The sequence below is a fragment of the Wyeomyia smithii genome, chromosome 2 (genome assembly GCF_029784165.1).
Source record: "Wyeomyia smithii strain HCP4-BCI-WySm-NY-G18 chromosome 2, ASM2978416v1, whole genome shotgun sequence".
NCBI classification, from domain to species: Eukaryota; Metazoa; Arthropoda; class Insecta; order Diptera; family Culicidae; genus Wyeomyia; species Wyeomyia smithii.
The window spans coordinates 63100873-63110985 of NC_073695.1; the positions used below are offsets into that span (position 1 = coordinate 63100873).

At 36.8% G+C, this 10113-nt stretch overlaps 1 non-coding gene across 1 annotated transcript; it reads right to left on the bottom strand.

Moving 5' to 3' along the window:
• Nucleotides 1-7279: 7279 nt before the first annotated feature.
• On the bottom strand, nucleotides 7280-7352 carry Trnav-uac (transfer RNA valine (anticodon UAC)). The gene has a single exon. It is a non-coding gene; the product is annotated as a tRNA-Val (tRNA).
• Between the last annotated feature and the right edge of the window lie 2761 nt (nucleotides 7353-10113).

Here is a 10113-nt window from a genome sequence, read left to right on the forward strand (position 1 = left end):
CAGGCTGCGGTGGGCTGGGCATGTTGTAAGGATGTCAGACGACAGCCCGGTAAAGATGGTTCTTGAAACCAATCCGTCAGGGACGAGACGGAGAGGTGCACAGCGGGCAAGGTGGATCGATCAGGTGGAAGACGACCTGCGGACCCTACGCAGACTGCAGAGCTGGCGAACTGCAGCCATGGACCGAGTGGAATGGAGACGACTCTTACGTACAGCAAAGGCCACACCACGGCTTGGGACTGTTTGGTAAGGTAAGTACGAAGGAAGTGAGCTCTGTGGTGAAATTTGAAGTTCCCAAAGAAGGTGCTGCTGTAGCTGACAATCAGTGAGATGCTCCGAACTGGCCGTGAACGGGGAAATTTATAGTACGAAGTGCCTACCGGCAGTTGAGTCGTTCAACAAGAAATACCATAGGGACGAAGACGCTATGCTCTGGCCAGCTCTGGTGTTGGACCACTACTCAAAGCAATCATTGGAGGAGACAAAGCGGCTGAAAATCGATACGTTATCCAGGGTGCGTCCCATCGAGAGTTTCTGGGCAAACCAGAAGCGTAAGACCTACACCAACAGTTTTCTCGTGAAAATTGAGGAGGAATTGATAAATAAAACAAAGAAAGAACTCAAAAACATGCCTACATGCATGTTTTCGTCCACCATGGCGAATGTTCCGGTAAACTCCCGGAAGGCTACTCGCAAGGTCATGGAATTGCTTCTGCAAGTAAGCTTCAATTATCATCAATTATCTGTCTTGATTTTTGCCAACACCATCCGAAAAAAGTCCATTTTTTTAATGCAAACATTACCACTGAACAATATTCGAAAATCTAATTTCTCTAAAACATTCAATTGACACCCCATTATTGATGCACTATCGATTTTTCGTAAAAATGTGTTCAGGTATCAGTAGGTCACCCCCCGGCTACGCCTTTGTCACCCATGAGCCTTCCCTATTCCTTACTACCCACTCGGGAAAATAATATGACGCCGGCCCTGGTCCCAAGTACCTAACCTTGTCAGACCAACTTAAAATAACCTCATTCATCTTGACAACGTGATTATTGTTTGGCTTGAGGAAAGAAGCCCTAGTCTTATAAGGAAAAATTATCATTTGATTATCATTTGTTTTAGACGCATTGGGAGAGATTTCCCACTTTTGCAAGTAGGAAGAAAAAATGTCTAAACTTTTCTGCAATCGACTGCATATGACACGAAGACTTTTTCCTTTTACGGAAATGCTTGTGTCATCGCGGAACAATGACTTTGTGCATCCTGGAGGCAAGTCAGGAAGATCTGAAGTGAATATGTTGTACAGGACTGGACCCAAGACAGAACCTTGAGGCACACCTGCTCTGACAGGAAATCTATCAGATTTTGAATTCTGATAGACAACCTGCAGAGTTCGATCAGTAAGATAATCTTTTAAAATTTTGATTGGGAAAATTGGAAAATTAAAAGTTTGCAATTTCGCAATCAAACCTTTATGCTAAACACTGTTGAATGCTTTTTTGACGTAGGACTACGTCTAACCGTACTATATCGAGATACATTCTGAGGAAACTAAAAACCAAGATGTAACGTCGGAATGAAAGATTTCAAACGGTAATACTGATGTAACCACAATAATCAATATGTCGTTGGTTTGATAAAATGATGGACAATTTTGTGATTCTTCATATATCATTGTTACTTAATTGTTAAACAGTGAAAATTGATGAAAAGTTTCAAGGTCGTATTTTTACGAACAATGTACCGATCACATGCGAGCACTCCTGGCACAGACTTCATGAGTGGACACCAACTGCCTGCTATAACAACCTCTATTCAGTGGCAAAAAAAAATTTGACAGAATCTCCCCGTCCCAACAGGTCAACTAATATTTGTTTCTATGAACCTAGACTATTTTGATGTCTTGAAAGTAAAGCTTTTTCGGAAAGTTCGTAACAACCTCCTTTCTCAGACAATTAAACGATCTGTTGTCTTGTGAGAATGTTATTAAAACTGATGTCTTGAAGGAAAACATGCTGACACAGGCAACAGTACTGCACCGAGCCATGCATGAGAAGACGGTCGCTCGTCGTCAGTGCAGTAGCACTCGATTGCCATTTGTGTGTAGTCAAGCCAAGTGGAAACAATGTAGCTGTTGTCGGCGTACAGTGGTGAGTGTTCGCACGCTGTGCGACCGAGGATAAAATAATTCTGTACGCAACAGTATATCACGATGTTGGGTGTTGCATCCATGATGAACGGATTTTGACCACCAATGCTTTGATCAAACGACGACGGTTGCCAAAGCATGTGATACAATAATTGGCATATCATTGTACATTGTACATTGTACGATGAACAGTAAATTAGTAAAAAGTTCAGTTGAAATCCACTTCTTCTAGTTCAGTTTCGCAGCTTTCAACCAATCACGAGCTCGCTTTATATAGCTGCAACAGATGTTTTCTCATCGTTTTAAAGTGCTTATTGTATTACTACCCCTGAACAGATTTCAAACACTGATGTCTTAATCGACAGGTAGAATATTGCGAAAGATTGTTATATAATAATTAAAATATCTCTTCAACAAAAGTTGTGTTAATATTCTACTAATCAGAAGCTGGTTGTCGTGACGAGTAGATGGCATTAGAACTGCAACCGTGTGATTTTCATACCCATGTTTAATGATAAAAACTTCTTTCAAATTCCTAAAATAAGAAGTTGCATTGGGTTGCTGTCTTTTTGAGTTCTACACTCTATTTTTCTCAGATTTATTTAAATGACCAACTATAGGCTATTTAAAAGACAATAGAAAACCAATATGCTTCGTAAAGATTTTTAAACAGATAGTTCAGATAGCTCGTTTAAGCTGTACTGATGGTTATATTTGCCAGTTAAATAAATTTAATTCAATATGATAATCCCTCTGCATGACGCGGTTGTGGCATAGAGAAAACCCAAATTATATGCATCTTGACGTTAGGTTTTAAACATTCATATTCGAATTCTATTTTTCAATTACAAAAATATCCTCATCCTCATAAATTCCAATGTCAATTTCAAAAATTTTGTGAATATAGGTTTTCCACTAAAAACTGCAACTTTTTATCGTCACTTTTCCAACGAACTTGTAAATTGATTTTTTTATGTGACTTCTTTGCTAAGCAGTTGTAAGAAACTGACAATGATACTGCTTTGAAATCGGTGATTGAGCTAGCTTTCACACGCGCAATTGAAGATGAAAGGAAGTTTGCTTTCTACTAAATCGTTCCTAATTAAGACCTATATGAAAAATTGCCTTTTCGCGTGTTGAAGAAATTTGACTGCATTAGGATGAAAGGTATTCATCAATGTTAAAAACAGTATTTTTTACATCTTAAATATATGTCTGCAAATAAATAATCTAAATTATTTTTAAAAATAAACGCTTTTCTTTTTATGACTTTCTGGTGGCATATGACCTTAACAATATGTGGTCACCAATGAACTAGTTTTAGGATTGTAAGTTGTTAGAGGTGTCGTTTGATGGATTTAGGCTCAATAATCTGAAAGTATCCGGAACGCAACGTCCGCATGAAGCCTTCAACGACCTAGACACTTGATATGACCCTTCCGAGTAATTAGAGGTATAGCACGGTATTAAGTACTGTTTTGATCAATTCTATTTTGGTTTCGGTTTCGGCAACATAATGGACAAAATGCCTTTCTCTTGGTGGTTGTTGAGTTTGAATTGTTTAAAAGCAAAACAAGAAAACTATAAATTATGATTAAACATAACCGCTCGTTTTTGGCTTATGTGTGCCAAAGTCAAACCGTGTCGAAAGTGAAACGTGGTCAAATTGAACAAAGTCTGAATTCTCTAAATGAAATATAAAACTATCGTAGTCCTACGTCAAACATGCGGTCGTGTCTTGGATACCACCCTCATACTATTTATGTCTAAAAGAGCAGCTCCAGTGAAATAACCTTCAGATTTGTTAGCTCGTATCATATTAGTAACTCTAAGCAATTGATGAGTAGTGGAATGCCCATGGTGAAATCCAAACTGTCCATTTGCAAAAATTGAATTTTCGTTGATGCGTGACATCATTCTGTCAAAAATGATTCTCTCAAACATTTTACTTATCGAAGAAAGCAAACTGATTGGTCGATAACTTGAAACTTCAACTGGGTTCTTATCCGGCTTTGATATTGGAGTGATTTTTGCATTATTCCATAATTTGGAAAAATATGCAATCTCAAACAGCAATTGAAAATTTTTACTAAGAATTCCATTGTGTTCTCTGGAAGATGTTTGATTAATATGTTGAAGATCACATCGTCATCAAGCGCTTTCATATTTTTGAAACTTTTAATAATTGATTTAATCTCATTCAAGTTAGTTTCAATTATGTCTATAGGAAAAAAATTCTGGGAAGAAACTGAATCAAATTGACGTGTGACTTCTTTTTCAATTGGACCCACAAAATTCAAATTCGAATTATGAACACTCTCAAACTGCTGAGCAAGTCCTTGAGCCTTTTGTTCATTGAATACAAGAAAACGTTCACCATCTTTTAAAACTGGAATAGGCTTTGAAGGTTTCCTAAGAATCTTCGACAGCTTCCGAAAGGATTTTGAATATGGTTTCAACATTCCAACTTTTGTTTCAAAATTTTGCTTTCTCAGAAGCGTAAATCTATGACTAATCTTTTTTTTTGTAAATTCTTTTTAAATAGTTTTAAAAACAGGGTCACGAGAACGTTGATATTGACGTCTGCGAACATTCAAACGAATTAGAAGTTGAGGATTTTCGTCAATTATTAGTGAATCAAATTTCACTCGAGGTTTCAGCACAGAATAATTCCTGGCATCAATAATTGCACATTTCAATGCTTCTAAAGCGGAATCAATATTCACTTCGTTTTGCAAATCCAGCTCATTATTGAAATTACCGTGGAATGGGGTGAAATTGATCAGTAGGGTGAAATTGATCACCAGAAAATTCGTGATAAAAAATACTAATCAAAAGTTATTGTTCTTACAACACAAGGCAATATTAACGTGTCCTTAAACGCAACTTTTGCATGATTCACATATCTGTCAAAGTTAACCCTTGCATGCCCGGTGCAATTTTTCATATTTTCAAAAAATTCTTCTAACTCAGTCAAAACTCAATCAAATTTGATTAAACAAGTTTCCAAATAACAAAAAAAAGTATTAAATTTACTTAAAGTAATCTTAGTTGAGGGTTAATTACGTTAAATTTGGAGAAGTAAGTAAAGTTTGATAAAAGCTCAAAAAATGTAATTTTCAACAATGATCATTCCACACCATTAAAGAAATACTGATGAATTCACAAGAAACTACAAAGATTTTAATTTCAGAGCTAGTTTTTGAGCTTTTGCAACAAACCGAATTAAATCGGTCTAACGACGATCAAATAAGAGCAAATTTAGCAGCAAGCAGCTCGTGAACCAAAATAAACCAATTTTAACCTGAAATATCATTCTTTTCGTTTCCATACTAGCTGTGATTGATATTTTTCAGCACAGAAATCATCATTTATCTTCAGCATATCGAAAAAAAAGCACATTGCAAAAGAATGTATGGACTTCAATGGTGATCAATTTCACCCCAATTTACCTCATAGTACCTTATAGAAATATCGAATTTGTTTCATGAAGTAGACGATAGAAATTTCACCAATAGCCATAGAGGTTTACTGGAGCACATACTAGTACTTGTTTTAAAATTATACTATTCCGGGGAAAATGTACATGAAGCTAGTTAATTGGAAAGTATTATAAAAATTGATCAATTTCACCCCGTTCCATGGTACACTCAATATGAGTTTTATATCTTTCCCAATTAGCCTTGTGATAATTGAAAACAGAGTTCATAGGGTTTAAAACTGATTCATGTGATATAGAAAAAGTTATTGGAAAATGGTCGGAATCAAAATCAGCATCATCATTCACTACATATATAAATTTGATCTGTCTGTACCAAATCAATCGATGATGGATTTCTTACAGAAAAAAACATGTAGGACTATTCGGAGACAAAATTGAATAGTATCCCGCAGAACAATCATTGAATAAAATTTTCCCATTGGAATTACTTTGAGAATTATTCCATGATCGATGTTTAGCGTTAAAATCACCGATAATAAAAAATTTTGATCGATTTCCGGTGAGTTTTCGTAAATCACCTATAAATATAGTAATAATATAATAAATAAAATCCCAAGTTCAGTTTGAACTTCAACTTCAAAGTTTCAATAACCTTTGTCTCAAGATGGGAAAGAGCCAAAGAGCACGATGTTTGATTCGGCGATGGACAATTGCAATTCCACCGCCGGAACCCTGAATTCTGTCATATCTATGAACCACGTATTGGGATCATATTTTGATTTAATATTAGGCTTCAAAAATGTTTCAGTAATAATTGCAATATGCACATTATTTACTGTTAAAAAATGAAAAAGCTCATACTCATTGGCTTTCAATGAGCGAGCATTCCAATTAATAAGTTTGATTGAATTTTTGATTTGATTGACACTGGGAAAGTACAAAACCATTCTTTTTATATCATACTACTTGTACTAGTTTCTTTGCTTCTTTCCCCAATGTTTCTCCACATTCATTCGTTCCCCAAATTAATACAGATTCATTTAATGCCACACCCGACGCCAGAATTCGTAAGGGAATACGGAAAGTGCCGAATGTTTTGCTCGTTTTACCTATAACTTAGCCTATCTAAGCATAGCTCTACGAGTGTAGTTCGATTGTTGGAAAAGGTGGAATGTTAAAACACATTGGCAGAAATTAGATAAGAACGATATTGTCCGCAACATATCCCAGCAAACAAATTGGTTCACATAACTCGCGCTCAACTCTGTTAAGTGAACTCTTATTTGGTAAAACATGACCATATAAGATACATAAAAATCTGGAGGCCATATACGTACATTATTAAAAAAATTGCAACGATTTTGTATAACTTCGCAGGTTAACTTTAATGGCCTCATTTGAAACTTTAAATGCGATCTATACGACTTAGAGGAATGACACAATTCACAATATTATATTACAGATCAAATTGCTTTATATATTAGCTAATATTGCGTTTTATAGGATTTAAATTTTATACGAAATAAACAAATTTAATGTTGCATCTTATGGAATTCCAAACTTGACATGCACATTTGAACGGTTTAGAATTAACATCCTTATACGACTTCTGGTTTGCTGGTATACTGCCTTTGTTACAGTCTGAACTAAAGGACACATGCAATAGGGGATGTTCAAAAAAGTGGTTCCATCCAGGATCGAACTGGAGACCTTCTGCGTGTAAAGCAGACGTGATAACCGCTACACTATGGAACCCGTTGCGCTTAGGTCAGCCTAAATAACAACGGGGGAATTTACTGTTGGCACTCATGTTCCAGCACCAGGGATGGAAAGGACCAGTATTAATTAGATCCAAACCAAATTTATGATGGAGAACTTCAACTGAGTGTACCGTGCTGGATCGAAACCCGTACAGTATCGAAATCCGTACACCTTGATGTTTTTCTTCAGTTTTAAGCATTATAAAAGTGAAAATTCATATGATAGTTACATGTACATATCCGTTGAGTTGTTGGCCTTCTGTTAAATTAAACTATGCGCCAGTAGGCCATGAAATAAAAATATTAAAATTAACTGAGGTGCGCAAGGGAAAGTCGTACTGGGAAGCTTCGAGAGGTTCCGGCGTTCCGGTTATTATGAAACGCTACGAAAATTGCACTATTTCAGCTGATATCAAAAATTAGAAAACCGTGTGAAACTTTAGGAGCCAGTTGATCCCCAAAATATACTTATTCGATAATAAAAGATGTTCATTTTTGTACTTCTTCATCTATAGGGAGTTTAATTTATTGTTGTATGGACTTTGATCCAGTCTATATCGCGTGTGTGCGGATTTCGATTCAAAAGTGTACGGGTTTTGATTCAGACAAAAAACTGTGTACGGATTTCAATTCAAAACAAGTTCTATTTAAACATGATTTTTTCGAGTTTCGGAGTGATTTCAATCATTTTGCTGGAAAATAGTGATAAAATATAAACAGACCTATAACTAAACATGTCAGTTTAAAGCAATATGTGATTTCTTGATTTTATATTGACCGTCGAAGATTATCATGTGCTTAGGTGTACGGATTTCGATCCAGCACGGTATAACCTTTCAAACAATTTTTTTCACTATATGCATATTTAGGTTAATATCAAATGCGAATGTCACTTAGGCGAATTTATGATTTAAACGGTTATCGAGCATTCCACACAAGACTCAAAAGGTTCATATTCGCATCATTTCAAGAGCTCTCTGCATGTGTGAAAAAAATAAACACCCGATAAGCCGCAGCGAGTGTTGATGATCTACTAATTTCGGTTTCCCTGAACTGTGTAACTTTTCACAGAACCTCTGGCATATGGATTCTCCACTCGCATCATCTTGTAGTTTCTCGCTTTCGGTTCTCGCCAATCGCTCAGCCTGGACGGACGCAGTTGCTTTGCGTAGCTAAGCACTGAAAAACCATAAGAACATAATCACGTCCCGATCTCTGTAATAGTTCTCTTAATTGGATTAGATCCATCAGTCATCCATCCATCGTGAGCAGCGGCCAGCTCGGTTTCAAAATCCACCACGGCCGCGCCATCTGATACGCGCCAAATAGAGGCACAGCCAACACTCCGGTCGAATTATTATTATTGGTGGAAAAAGTGCTCTAAATATGGAAGTGAAAAACGATCGTTTTATGGATCGCCCCGTTCCACCCACAGCGTCATTCACACCAGTTGAACATAGGTTTCCATTGTGCGCCCAGTGCCGCTTATGCTGCAAGGGAACTTCGTTGCCGTTGGCTGCTCCGTGGCAAACCCGTCAGTGGAGAGTGAGAAAATTAATACTGTTTGTTTTATTGATGGGTTTTAATTAGTTCATATCAATTATTAAATTAATGGCTGGCCCTGGGGTGATGGGAGCCTAGCGAACTCCGTTCGAAAACTGCGGCTGCTGTTGGTTAAGCGTCGTTACGAAATCTTCTAAGCCATATGTTAAAATTCAAAGAACCTTTTCGGCATGTTAATTGGACGCAAAATGCGTGTGTTTGAGGAAATCTGGCGAAACTCGAGTTTCGTTACTTATTTTACGTTAAAATATAAGTAGTCGATATCACACGTGCAGCGGACAGTTAGCTCGAACATGCGTTCGAAACAATGAAGCATAATCCAATCAAACTAATCATATTCGATTTTTTTTGTGATCTGTCCACGAGCTGAGTCCCCTGGAAGGTCAATGTCATCTGTCATTCTCGAAAAAAAGAACATTGCTATGAATGGCTGGCGGGACGCGAATTGATAACACGATCCGCATGTGTGCTTCACTGTCATGTCAAATTTTTGAAAGAGATACACATGTACCTACTACAACTTTGCATTAAACAAGCTCATTGGTCTTCCAAACTGTACTTCTCAACGAATCATTGATGACGAAAACGGAGGGCTTAGGTATTTTATTTATACTTGATACGGTTTCGAATGGATCCGTCGGGTTCAGGTTCGGGGATTTAATGACAACCGATTAGACTCACAACATTGAAGGAGAATCGTTTTGAAATATTCTCTCAGCTCTGGGGATAATCAATTTTGCGTTTGATCCGTCGAGTGAGCACGATCCAGTATGTAGATTTGTTAACAAACAAACGAATAAATAAAGAAATAATAAATTATTTGTCATTATGTTATTCTGTGAAGCAATTTTTATTAGTTGTAAAAAGAAGATGTATATTGCTCATAGCGCATTTACTAAGTGTCCTATTATCTCAATTGTTTGATAGTTCAATTTTTATACTCTCTTCACGACGTCATTATGTGCAGCACACTTTCTTTCTTGACATTTTAAAGTAAGGTAAAAAAATAACCAATTCAAAATTAGGAAATCCCGTTCTCTTGGTCCTTAACGTGTGAAATCGAAAACCGCGAAAAAAAATGTGACACCTGTTTCATAACCAACTGTTAGTGTTTGTATCCCAGTTACTACTTCAGTCGAGATTCGGTCGTTTCGTCTTGCTATTCATCTGTATCGATCTTTCTTATAACTCTT